This window comes from Schistocerca serialis, chromosome 8 (genome assembly GCF_023864345.2).
Source record: "Schistocerca serialis cubense isolate TAMUIC-IGC-003099 chromosome 8, iqSchSeri2.2, whole genome shotgun sequence".
NCBI classification, from domain to species: Eukaryota; Metazoa; Arthropoda; class Insecta; order Orthoptera; family Acrididae; genus Schistocerca; species Schistocerca serialis.
In genome coordinates, this window is record NC_064645.1 from 61397658 (window position 1) to 61411819 (window position 14162).

The following is a 14162-nucleotide window of genomic DNA, read 5'->3' on the forward strand; positions in this document are numbered from 1 at the left end:
GACAGGGGGGTATGACTTTGAAGTCAGAAAAATGACAGTTTGCAATGAAACAATCAAAATGTCTTGGCCATTGCGTAAATGGAAAAGGGATTTTGCCTGATGGAGAAAAGATAGAGACCATTGCAAAATTCTCGAAATCTACAAATGAAAAAGACTTAAAGTCTTATTTTGGATTAGTAAACTTCTATCAAAATAATGTGCAAACGCTGGCACTTAATGCACCATGTTTGAACAACCTGTTAAAAAAATGCAGTGTGGGATTGGTCTGATGAATGTCAGTTAGCTTTTGACAGAATTAAGAGAGAATTGGCAGAAAGTGAAATCCTCCATAGACATGATTTATCTTTACCATTCTGTTTGATGACATACAGTTGTGATTATGGGCTGGGGGTACATTTATTCCAATAGATAGAAATTAAAGGGAAAATTGAACCTCATTCTATAGCACTTGCAAGCAGAACCTTACAAAAACATTAGAGAAATTACATGATAACTGCAAATGAACTTTTGGCAATTGTATGGGGATTCAAAAATTTTCAAAATTATTTGTTTGGGCATGAAGTCAAAGTTTATACAGATCATAAAGCGTTAACTTACTTATAAGAGTGCAAATTGTATCATGTGAGAATTACCAGGTGGTCAATGTTCTTACAGCACTTCAAATACAGAGTCATTTTACAAAGGGTAACGAAAATGTCATTGCTGATGCCCTGTCAAGAATGCCAGTGGGGAATGGAAATGATAATGGAAACAGTAGTCAGGAGAGAAAATTTAAAATTATGTGTTTTAAAGATGTCAAAGAGGAAAGTTAAATTTTAAAAAATCTGTAATCAATTGAGAAGATATCAAAATGGTGATAATCTTTGGAAGCTTGTTAAAAGTTATATAGCGAAGAAAGGTCATGAGAAAGTACAAATGTACTACCAGGTCTTCAGACGTGTTCTATTTTATAGACACAGCACAGATAGTGATGCTTGAAAAGTTTGTTGGCCAGATTCTCACATAAATACTTTGATAAAGTACACACATGAGAGCTTCAGAGTTCAGACACTGTGCGCATTGAAATGTATTCAAAAGATACAAGAGTGTATATATTTTCATAATATGTCTAGGAGAGTTAGGACGTTACTTGCCTGCTATGATAGATGTCAAAGAACAATAGTTAGTAACAAAACCAACAAGTGACTTTTACAAAATGTGGTACCACATAAACAGTTGGATTTGGTAGGGATAGATTTGTGTGGTCGACTTCTAAGGGTTAAAGGAGGATTTCAGTATACTTTCGTCATTGAAGATTTGTTTTCTAAATATGTGAAATTTTATCCTTTAAATAAAGCAACTAAGAAGAAAATAGCTTCTACATTTGTGAAGGACTACTTCATTAAAGTGGGTACACCTAAGGCAATTTTATCTGACAATTGGAACCAGTTTAGTTCTAAATTTTGGAAAGAATTTGTGGAAGGACATAACATCAGATATACCTTAATATTATCCTATTCACCTAAATGCAACCCAACTGAATGGTACATGAGGGAAATTGGTAGATTATGTAGAACTTACTGTAAGAAAGTTCAAACAAATTATTTATGTTACAGTATATTAATGAATTTGAAGACATTATGAATATCCTACAGTCGGCTGGTACGGCTGTGCGATCTAGGCACTTCAGTCTGGAACCGCTTGTCCGCTACGGTCGCAGGTTCGAATCCTGCCTCGGACATGGATGTGTGTGATGTCCCTAGGTTCGTTATGTTTAAGTAGTTCTAAGTTCTAGGGGACTGATGACCATAGTGCTCAGAGTTATTTCAACCATTTGAATTGCCTAAAACATGCCACCACAGGATACTCTCCTTATGAGATCATGTTTGACCAAAAATCACCTTACCTAATCAGAGAACTTATAGAGTTTCCAGCTTGTAAAAATATAATAGCAGCTGAAAGAGAGAAGATAGAAGAGCTATGAAAGATTATTATGAAAAAAGAAAGAAATGGCATGACAAATAAAAAACATGGAATTTGAAGTTGGGGATCTAGTTTTGACAAAAAGTTACACCAAATCTAAAGCACTAAATAGGGAAATAAAGAAATTATTTGATATTTATATAGGACCATTTGAAATTATTGAAAACCCACACCCAAATGCTTATAGACTTGTATATCCTACATCACTCATGTAACATCACAAGAATTGTCTTTCCTCAGGAGGTTGCAAGCTCTTTTTGCAATTTGGGGGTGGCGAACACAAGGCTCTGAGCTGGTGCAATTCTCTCCTTTTCAAGTCACATCCTCTCTTACTTTTCTGCACAATCTGACCCTCTTTCTCTTTCTGATTCGGACAAATAATTAGAGACTGGATGCCAAAAGGAACTGGTGCAGATATCTCATACTAAGCCAGCTGCCTTTTTCTGGTTATCTGGATGTGAGTACAAACTCTGGACAGGTTTAATAATGTGTGGTTTAATAATACAACCCGAGTATGAATTTTGAGGAGAGCTGATGTAATATTTACTTATGATGTCTGTACAGTTATAATGAGGTTCTGTTACTTTACATTTTGGATATGATACTCTCACTGTGATGGTAATGTTGTACTCTCATTCTGCTGATGCTTTTGCGAAAAGTTGAGAAAGTGTTTAGAGTTGGTGTGAAGTTTACTAAAGATATCTGTGCTGTTATAGTGACATTCTATCACTTTAAATCTGGGATGTGATTATAGTTGGGTTAGACTGTTTGCAGTCTTATATATGTGTTCTCATTTGGTTTGTCCTGTTACTATACCTATTATGCGAAAGTCACTGGATAGACGTTGATTTACTATCAAGTGTGAAAATACTCTAAGTCATGATCTTGTCCTTAAGCTGTATTAGATCTACTGTATACTTGGCAAAGGAAAGTTTATCAGAAAGAAATTTATTATGTTTGTATTAATTAAATGGTTCCATCTGTGGAGCATAAAGAAAATGGAATTTTATGTTGGAGATAGTGATTGTGACAGAAGTGTTTCTGATTCCCAAGATTTGAGATTCACACAGTTTTATTTTCATGTTATTTCTGCTGCTTCAGTGACCATTATGATCAACCATTGGTAGTCTTATTTAATTATTCTTTTGCCATCTTAGTACCATAAAATAGGGATAATGTTTGCTACAGTTTCTGATATCTGTGTAAGTCATGCTATCTCCTTAGTATAGATACAAGGTGTTCTTTGTCACAATGTCTACAGATCAACTATCAACTTCATGCAATACAAAATATTTGAGTTAGGTACTGTTCAATAGAGCTGTATGTTACAGCAAGTCAATGCTTTTCAATATATACAAATGTTAGCTTACAATCTGATTCTTAATGGAAACTGGTTAAATTTCTCCAATATCTTATTGAAAATACTCTGATGACCACTAACGATTCATATGTAATGAGCAGCAAAGGAAAAATTAAAGATTGAGGATTTGTATTCATGGTATAGTTATGTTCTTACAGACATCTACTTTCAATTGAAGTCTAGTTGATTCATTAATACGTATTTGATGAGGAAATATATATTTACCATACCTTTAGAGTGGCTGAACTAACCATTTCACTCCTAATGTTAACCCATTCATATGTAACCAGTGGTACTTTACCCTCTGCCTTAACCTGTGTTGGAGTTTTCATTACCTGTGCCCAGTTTTCCAATCTGCCGGATCTGATGATCTTACATTATGTCAAATGTGGTGATGATCAATGTGAAATATGTCAACTAGTTGTTGAGCAGTATGTATTCTGGAAGTAACCTGCTGATTCTCAATTTACCATATTCAATTTACCAATGTAAATTGAACTTTACAGTTACATGTGACCATGTTGACTTGCAGTTACCACTTAAAAAGGATGAAAATTTGGAATGACTACATCTATGCTATGAGAATGTGATGCCTTTGACATTTGTTGTGGGCAAATCCTTCTACCCATCCCTGTGGTTTCCTGACCTGAAATGTTCATGTCAATTCAGTTGCTCTAAAGCCTGAGTTCGAATTGTAAACAAATAAGGATGTTTGGTCCTACAAGTGGTACAGTTATTATGTCTATGTGTATTTCAACAGTAGAAAACTGATAAAATCTTTGCATGAAAATAGATTGAAAGGCTAAAAATTACTGTTTCTTGTAAATTGCTTGACAACTACCTTTACATGATAAGATGCACACAATAATCATCTGTTTAATCTGGTCTATCTAGACTTAATACAATGATATGCTGTTACATGCAATATAATCCTTAATAATCACCTATTGTCAATGTATTCTCAAACTTATGAGTGTTTATTCATATGCGCTGCTGTTTGAAATATCTTCTACCTCTCTACTTAACACAATGATATACTATCATGTGCAACATGGTTCTCAGTAATCACTTATAATCAATGCTCCTTTACTTTCAAAAGAAATATATTTACTTTAATTAGAGCTACACCTTACAGGCACAAACTTAGAACTAGTGGTGTATTGACATGTATTATACTGTGATGTGCTGTCACATGCAACCTAACTTCCTATAATCATAAACACATGAAATATGTCCTTGAACTTAATGTAAGGCTTATATGAACGGCTTATTTCAATAGTGGTACAAGTCAATTTTTGTTCATTCTGAGGTACATAGTCCTAATGTTAAAAAAAACTAAAAACTCTGCAGTTGAGATACCAGAAATATTCAAGTATATTCAAGTAAAGTATATTCAAGTATATGTATTTGAATATTTCTGGTGTCTCAACTGTAGATTTTTCAGTGCTCTTTTAACTTTAGGACTCTGTATCTCAGAATGAACAAAAATGGGCTTGTACCACTATTGAAATAATCCCTTCATATATGCCTTGTCAATTGGAAAGAGAACTTATATATCACTTGACAGAGATTCCAGTAACTTTAATTTTATATCTCAGACCTGTTTAAGGTACTTCACATAATGTGAACACTGTAACACTTAGATGATCTGCCCAATGAGGCAGTTGACTTTGTTTATTTATCTACCTTATTTCTATATTTTCATGTTGATGTAGTGCTTTATGTTTTAGCAACAACAGACATCAGAGGAACACAGTAATCCTGTACTTTGCTTTAGTATATTCATGTTTATGTCTCAGATATATCACAGGTTTCAATATTTCATGTTTATGTAGTTGATTATGTTTGATCAAACCCAGATACTAGAAGGACTGCTTTTAAGTCAGCTGGTGGGATCTAGCATTTGTTAACCAATACAGCATTATATATGTCATTTACTCTGTCCTGCAGAATGCTGATTGTTCATCCTTCATTGATCAGTCAGTAGGGAGTGTTGGGGTTAATTTTCAAGGACTGGGAAGGTGAAGCTGTGGCAAGTCCATTCTGCAGGGAATGCCGAACACTCTTCTCCCTCCGGTGCCACAGTGAAGTACTGGAACAGTGGGGGTCCTGGGTAGGGGGTTTCCTGTCTTTGGAGTCTTTCATCTTTTCTTCTTCAACTCCAACACTCTGAACCTTCTATATCATTTCTTACTTCTCATTAGAGTACCAAGCTATCCTTGCCTCTGTCCATATGCATGTGTCTCTATTGCTGAGAACTTTCTAATTTACCATGTCAGCTTTATTAAGTGACTAAAGCCTGTTTTATAGGAGGATCCAGGGAACAAGCTAGCATTTATACTTTATTAGATGTAACTGTGCTCAGTAAACTATATTGTTTATTTATGTCTGATTTTATTGTATGTTGTGACCCAAATGATAAACATTTACTTATGTATTTACTTTGCTATATACCAGCACTCATGCAAGTTTGCTCTTTAATGTTTTAATTATCGTGAGGAATGGCTCACTTAAGATACTCTGTACTATCATACATAATGTTTCTTTAATTATCATGAGGAATTTTTCACTTACTGTTGGAATGTTCATACATTTATATTGATATATGGAATCCAATGAAGAGTGATATATCTTTATAGCACAACCATTTTGTTCTTTGCGTGTTTTCTCACTCACTGTAAAAATATGGATGTGTGTAGCTGTACCATGATTTGTACTTAACCTTTGTTCTGAATAAATATTAACATGGTAGCAGTTCGTAGCTGTAAACCACAAACAAAGTGTGTCCCTCAAAATAATAGTGATCAGTTGTAAATTAAATGGAAGACTGTTATTCGAAAAAGTGTGATTTGTGAAACTGAAAATGGCTGATATTAAGATACCGGTATTTGATGGAGAAGACTACGAGAACTGGAAAAGAAGAATGGAAATCTACCTGAAAATGAAGAAATGCTATACAGTGGCTTCAAGAGTGAAAACAAGCGCGGACAAAGTGGATACGTGGGAAGAAGAAAATCTGATTGCAATGAACTACATATATGGAGCAATTTCGAACATGCAACTAAAATTCGTGAGTGATAAGGAAACTGCATTTGAAATAATGTTAAAGTTTGATGATTTATACTGCAAAGAATCAGCAGCACTGCAAATTGTGTGCAAAAACAAGTTGGACAAACTGAGGTTAAAATACTATAGTGATATGGCAACATTCTTCAGTGTTTTTGAAAAAACAGTAAATGAATTAAAATTAGCCAGTACAGAAGTGCCAGAAAAGGAGATGCTAAATTATATGTTGAGAACATTGCCGGAAACCTTGAGCTAGTATGAAAGGAGAAGATCAGACAGTGGAATATGTTAAAAGCAAACTTCAGATGATTGATCTAAAAGAAAAGGATGGAAGTGAATGTGTAAAATCCAATGCATTTCACACTGAAAAGAAAACTAGTATGAGCTACCAAGAGCAATTGTGTTACAGATGTGACAAACCAGGTCATATAAGGACGGACTGTCGCCATTCAGGAACAAGCAGAGATTCAAGGACATGTGGCAGACATCACCAAGGAGGCGGTCGCAGCAGTTGGCAACATGGGCAGAGTGATCATGCCAGTGGGAGCAACTGGTCATTTGATCAGAGTAAACATCATGTTACAAGAGGAAGTCATCATCCTGGACACCAAGGATGTCAACAGAATGGAGTCAGCATCAGCAGCTTTGTAACAGAGGTACCACCTGCAGTGGTGTGTAACAACCTTGAGTCAAGTAACAATGTACAGATTGATTGGTTATTGGATAGAGGTTGTACAGATCATGTTGTTCATAATGAGAGTCATTTTTCTGCATACATAACCTTAAGAGAGCTTGTAAATGTTAAAACTGCAAATAGAAAAGTCTTGCAGACTACAAAAATAGGAAACATAATTAATTATTTTCCAGTTTATGATGATATGGTTGCAATTGAAATGAAAAATGTGTTTTATGTCAGAGGCATGGACAGAAATTTGATTAGCTATGCTAAAGTAACAGAAAAACATAAAGTTGTATCTGTGGGCAATACTTTAAAGATTTTCTATAAATACAATAACTTACTTGTGATTGCTTTGAAAGAAGATAGGCTGTATAAAGTAACAAGTAAAATCTACAAGGAGGAGATAAATGTAAACACTGTCAGTAGTGGGGATAGTATGTCAGTTAAGGAGAAATGGCCTCGTATACTTGGACATGTAAATTTTAACGATTTGAATACATTGTGTAAACAGCCGTTAGCTTATGGATTGCCAACAAATTTAGAATCAGAATTTATGAAGTGTAAAGACTGTATTGAAAATAAAATGCACAATTTACCTTTCGAAAACAAAAGCAGCAAAGCAAAAGAAACATTGGAGATTATTCATACTGATTTAAATGGGCCTCACTAAACTTATGGTTTGCATGGGGAAAGATATTTTCTCACTTTCATTGATGATTATAGTAAAGCAGCTAGAGTCTATATATACTATTAAATCTAAAAGTCAGGATTATGATTGTTTTGTGGAATATGTAAATGAGATTGAAAATTTAACTGGTAAAACTATTAAGAAACTGAGATGTGACAATGGGAAAGAATATTTAAATTCAGATGTGTATCAGTTTATAAGACAGAAAGGAATCATATTAAATGCATGTCCTCCCTATGTACATTAATTAAATGGTACAGCTGAAAGATATAACTGGTCAATTATGTGTATGTCACAATGTCTGATATCTGAAGCGAGAGTAGACAGGTGATTTTGGCCAGAAGCGGTATGTGCAGCTGCATACCTTAAGAACAGAACTTTAGCTAATATTATTAAAAAGAAAACTCCTTATGATTTGAGAAGAAACCTGATGTTAAACATTTAAAGTTATATGGAAGTAGGGTTTTTGTACGTCTACCAGAACAGTTGAGGAAGTCAAAGTGGGACCGTAAAGCAGACTTGGGAATTTTAATAGGGTAGAGTGAAGTTGGGTACAGAGTATTGATTAATAACAAAGTTATCATTGCCAGACATGTTGATATTGTGGAAGAGGATGTCAGGTACATTGATATTAAGGCATCCAGTTCAAGGAAAGAAACATTTTAGTGCTTCTGAGTGCAAAAGCATAAACAATGAATCAGTAAATAAGCATATGTAAGGAAGAGGTGCAAATGTTGTCCAAGTAAGCAAACACAAAACCAGGAACAAGAGTTAGAAGGTCAACTAGGGAACATAGAATGCTTGATAGATTAAATGATAATGTGTTGAGTAACTTCATTTATGTAAATTTTGTTGTGCTGATAGTCCAGAACATTTTGAGGAGGCAATGAATAGTAATGAGTCAGAAATGTGGAAGGAAGCAATGGATAAAGAAATTGAAAGTTTAAATAAAAATAAAACTTGGAAAATAGTAACTAAACCAATAAATGTAAATGTTCTTGATGTAAAGTGGGTTTTTACAAGGAAATCAGATAACACTTGTAAAGCAAGATTAGTTGTAAGGGGCTTACAACAAAAGAAATTTGTAGATGATATTTATTCACCAGTTGCTGTGATGCAAACGTTGAAAATGTTTTTGTCATTCTGTTGTCAAAAGGGCTTAATTGTAGAACAAATGGCTGTACAAACTGCATTTCTTAATGGAAAAATTTTGTCAGAAATTTATGTTAAGCAACCCACTGGATACATGGATGGAAATGGTAGGGTTTGTAAGTTATTTAAGGCACTTTATGGCTTGAGGGAAAGCCCTAGAGCATGGTATAAATGAAAGAAGGCATGTTGGAATGTTCATACATTTATATTGATATATGGAATCCAATGAAGAGTGATATATCTTTATAGCACAACTGTTTTGTTCTTTGAGTGTTTTCTCATTCACTGTAAAAAGATGGATGTGTGTAGTTGTACAATGATTTGTACTTAACCTTTGTTCTGAATAAATATTATCAACACTTACTATACTCAGTAGTACCATGTATAATTTTTTTTTTTTTTTTTTTTTTTCATTATCACGAGGAATGGCTTCTTACTATACCCAGTATTGCCATACATAATGTTTGTAATTATCATGAGGAATAGCTCACTTACACTACTCTCTATCACATAACTATATTCCATGACTGTTGTGGGGTATGATATCACTATATGTTAACACATACTGTAAAGGAAGAGGTAGTGATTGTAATTGCATAAATATTCATAAAAAAATAATTATTATATGTTTTGTAAAGACAGAAATGAAGCATCAGAAGTGTTTTGGAAAGATTGGACATTGGTCAGACATTCCATTCTATGCATATAGAGTGAATTATGCTAACTGTTGAGGAACTATAGTCCAAGAATTTAATTGTACTATATGATAATAATATATTTTGTTATTCAATACTATATGTAAATTTCAATATAAATTGCAGAGAATAGTGCCATAGCACTTGAAGATTTTGTACTAGTATGATTTTAATTAAATGTTATCAAAGAACAAGTTAAAATTTCAATATGAGATTTAAGACAGGAAATGTTTAGGTATGAACAGCTGGACTTTTGCTGAACTGAACTATTCTATTCAAAACAATCAATTACACAATATATGATGGTCATAAGGAGTGGAGTATGAGCCACATTCAGGTGATTGCAACGAAGTACTTCTGACAAGCAGAGATCTACAGTGTACTTCAGTTCAGCTCTCTTCATTGCACATAGAGGAGACTGAACATTTTGTTATAAAATAATTTATGATGATTTTACATATTTGGTTGTTCATATCTTTCGCAAATTGTTTGTTCTTCCAATTGATTGCAAATGAGTACTGTTATGTAGATCTGTCAGAAAAGGTTTTGTTCAACTTTCAGTTGCACAAATCGTTTGGGGATTGTTGAAATGTAACAGTCTAATTGAAACTGTTTTAAACACATACATTTTAACCATAAACAGTAATTTCTGACATAGAGGTGTATGGAAATATGTACTTGTGGAAAAATTACAAAGAAAATAATTATGGAAACTTAATTACACTAACATGTAGAAGCTCTGTAAATGAAGAGAATAATTCCCATGAAGGGAGTCTCTAGTAATTAATAAAAAATGTAAATGTGTTATTGTAAAGCTGTTATCCAGAATTTCTGCTGTGACAGATTGCCAGCTGTGATGAGTATATTAATGCATAGTAATGTTTACATTCAGCACGACATTTCTGGGCATACTGTGCCTTTACTGTAGCCATGTTTAGCGCTAAAACAATATCCAGTGATGTAAAATAAATAAATAAATAAAACAAAAAAAGTTAAAGAAAATAAAAAATAAAAAAATATTTGAATGGACCAAGTGATTTTCAAAAGCAGTTTTATCATAAAACCACCCTAGTACGTTTAAAATATACCATAGTTCTGACTAGCCACTAGACAGGTACTCAAAGTCACCAGATTTAGTACATAAGTCCAAACATCACTCAAAACTGACCAATACGAGTATATATTCCACAAAATGCACAGGAAAGAGGAAATACTACAATCTATAGCATGTCATGCTCATTTCCTGATTTCTATAAACTCAGAGAAGTGCATCAATTAAAAAGACTAATAAGCAAATGAATTTGCACAGTTGGCCAAAAACTGAAATGACGAGTTTTGAAAACAACCATCTTAGGTTCAATGATGTTAGCTACAAATTGGGAGCCTCATGCCTACATCAGGAGAGTCTGCAGGTATTTATTATCAAATGAAGAAAAGTGGTTGTCAATAGACAGGTATGTCCTGTTTCTGAACACACGTGCAATAAAGAAGGGATTAATGAAATCAACCCCTTCATCTAAAGAGGAATCAAGAAGAACTGAAACATCAGGAAAGCAAGATGGTAAGGAAGTAAAATTATTTATTTGGATGGCTAAAAAATAACCTCACCAATTGTTGGCAGAACACACACACATAAAAGATTGTTGTAATTGGTAAACTTTTGGAGCCAGTGACTTCTTCTTCAGGCAGGAGAGTTAAAGGGGAAGGAAGAAGGGCGATGGAAAAGGACTGGAGAGGTCTAGAAAAAGGGGTAGATTTTGAGAAAGTTATCCAGAGCCGTGGGTCAAGGGAGACTTACCATATGGGATGAGAAGGAATGACTGATTGTTGGGGACTGCATCAGATGGGATTTGAAAACCTGAGAGCTTAAAGATGGAAGACAGGGTAATATGCATGAGTTAATACGAGTAAAAAGCTAAGTGCATTGTAAATAACAGAGGTAGGAGGGGGTCGGTGAAAAGTTAACGGAAAGACAAAGAAAGATGTAGAAAACTGAAACAGAGTGAAGCAAAGAGTAGTTACAGTGAAGGAATGCTAAGATGGAAGAAATTTACATAAATTAAGTCCAGGCAGGTAGCAAGAACCAAGGACATTATGTAGTGCTAGTTCCCACCTGTGGAGTACTGAGAAACTGGGGGGAAGAATCCAGATAGTGTTTGTGGTGAAACAAGTACTGTGGTCACAAATGTCTTGTAGAGCATGCTCTATAACAGGATACTGCGAGTTGCCAGTATACACCCTCTGCCTATGTGCGTTCATCTTAGTTGATAATTTTATGTTAGTCATGTTGATGTAGAAGGCTGAACAGTGTTCGCATATAACTGGTATATGATGTGGTGTTTCCCAGGTGCCTCTTCCTTTGATTGTATATGTTTTGCAGTTACAGGGCTATTATAGATGTTGTAGGAGGGTGCATAGGACAAGTTTTTCAGCAGAGATGGTCACAGGGGTAGGAGCCATAGAGTAGGGAGATGGGTGCAGAAGGAGTATAGGGTCTGACAAGAATATTGCAGAGACTGGGAGGGTGACAGAAAGCTACTCTAGGTGTGGTGGGCAAACTTTCAGACAGAATGGATCTCACTTCAGGGCACAATTTTAGGAAGTCATGGCCCTGTGGGAGTAGCTGATTAACACAATCCAGACCAGTATAGCACTGAGCTGTTTTGTGAAGGGATCAGCAGCACCAGGATTGGATGTGATGGCCCAGAAGGTCTGCTTTTTAACTAGGCTGGTTGAGTCATTATGTGCAGTGAAGGCTGAAGTGAGAATGGTAGTGTATTGCTGTAAAGAGTCTGCATCCAAACAGATATGTTTGCCTCTGATGCCAAGGCTGTATGGGAGGGAACGTTTGACATGGAAAGTATGGCAACTGTCAAAATGAAAGTACTGTTGTTTGTTGGTAGGTTTAATGTGAACGGAATTGTGAACCTTGCCTTTGGTGAGAACAACAACAACATCACGGAAAGTGTATGCCTGGCTGAAACAGAATTTTCATGTAATTGGCTTAATACACTTTAACTACTTTGAATACCAACCCATTTGTGAGGCAACCTACCTTTTTGATTATTACTTTATGTTTGTTGTTGAAGACTACTAAAGTAAAGATCATATTGTAAGGAAAAGAATTTCCAAAGTAAATACTGACCTCTGCCAGTGTCTGCATGATGCTTGTTGCTAATACCAACCTGCAATTTTAATTTATTTTTGCTGACAGTGACACAGCCTTCTACATCTTTCCCCAGTGGTCTACTTAAGCGACTGTTACACCTATTTAATTTGCTATGGGATGTGTTTGTTAATTTGTTAATTGGAATCTTAGAGTTATATCGTATTTTATTTGTCTCTTTGCCCTGACCTTTTCAGCCTCACTACAAATCATTGCAAGAGCACATATAACTTAAATAACAGGTATTTTACAAAAAGGGGTTTTATTCCACTGATAAATGATCATACTGCATTCTGTATTGCTCCCTGTTTTCCTTAATTCTGTGCAAGAGGTGTGGCCAGAAGTTAATTTTATTTTGGTTCAATATATGTCTACACAGATTAGGGTTTCCTTCACTCTCATAGCAAATATGACAACTGTATCAATCCCTAAACTGTCAACAATTCCGCATGTTGAGAATGCTTTTCAATCAACCACAGCATGAGTTACCAGATGTCCATATGTTAACAAAGCTTGCCACTACAATATATAGTTTTGAATGTCTGTCTATTATGCATGAAGAAAGGCTAATCCTTGGAGCTTGCCTGGAAGTGCTGATGCCACATGAAATTCCTTGGATAGAAATTTGAAGTTATATTTGAAGTCTGTTTATGATTAGGTTCTGTTTCAAACCCAATACAGTACCTCCAATTGACCATAACTAATCTATTGGTTTCATAAAGAAGTAATATTTTGCTTAGTCCATGTTTTAATTTTCTCACTGCTTGCAAAACCTGTAGCACTCTTCAATACACAAGTTGATTTTGTAATCCTCATCTGACATGGATTTTAAAGGGAGATGTGCAGTGCTAGAGTAAAATGAGTCACGTATTCATCCTTCTCAAGTTTAATATTCCACTCTTCTGTCAGAACATTTCGAATAGGCATTCAACATAAATTCAAACAATCTATTACAGATACCAGATGGATGAACACTGAATATCCAGAAAGAAGACATTTGTATGTTTCACCATGACATCGCAGATAGCAATAACTATTACTCCTTTAAGATTATTGCACATTGATTTTATACTTTTATGCACAACTGTGCGGGAGAATTTGATAAACAATTTTTCCATGTTACCATGAACAAGTGTGGTTTCTGGTAATCTTATCTGAGGGTAACATCCTCAGTTAACTGTGCAATTACAAACGTTTTCTTCATCATTGAAAGATAGACTGCAGCTGTGGACCACTTGGGATGGGTGTGTGTCGCTGAGTGGAGCTGAGCCACGCATTCTTGTGTCATGATAAGAGGCACAATGCGGCATAGCATCACACTATATGCTGCTAATAGCTTGCTGTCTGCTTTACTTAAGAACCTACAACTATTGAAATATCTGTGCTTACATATA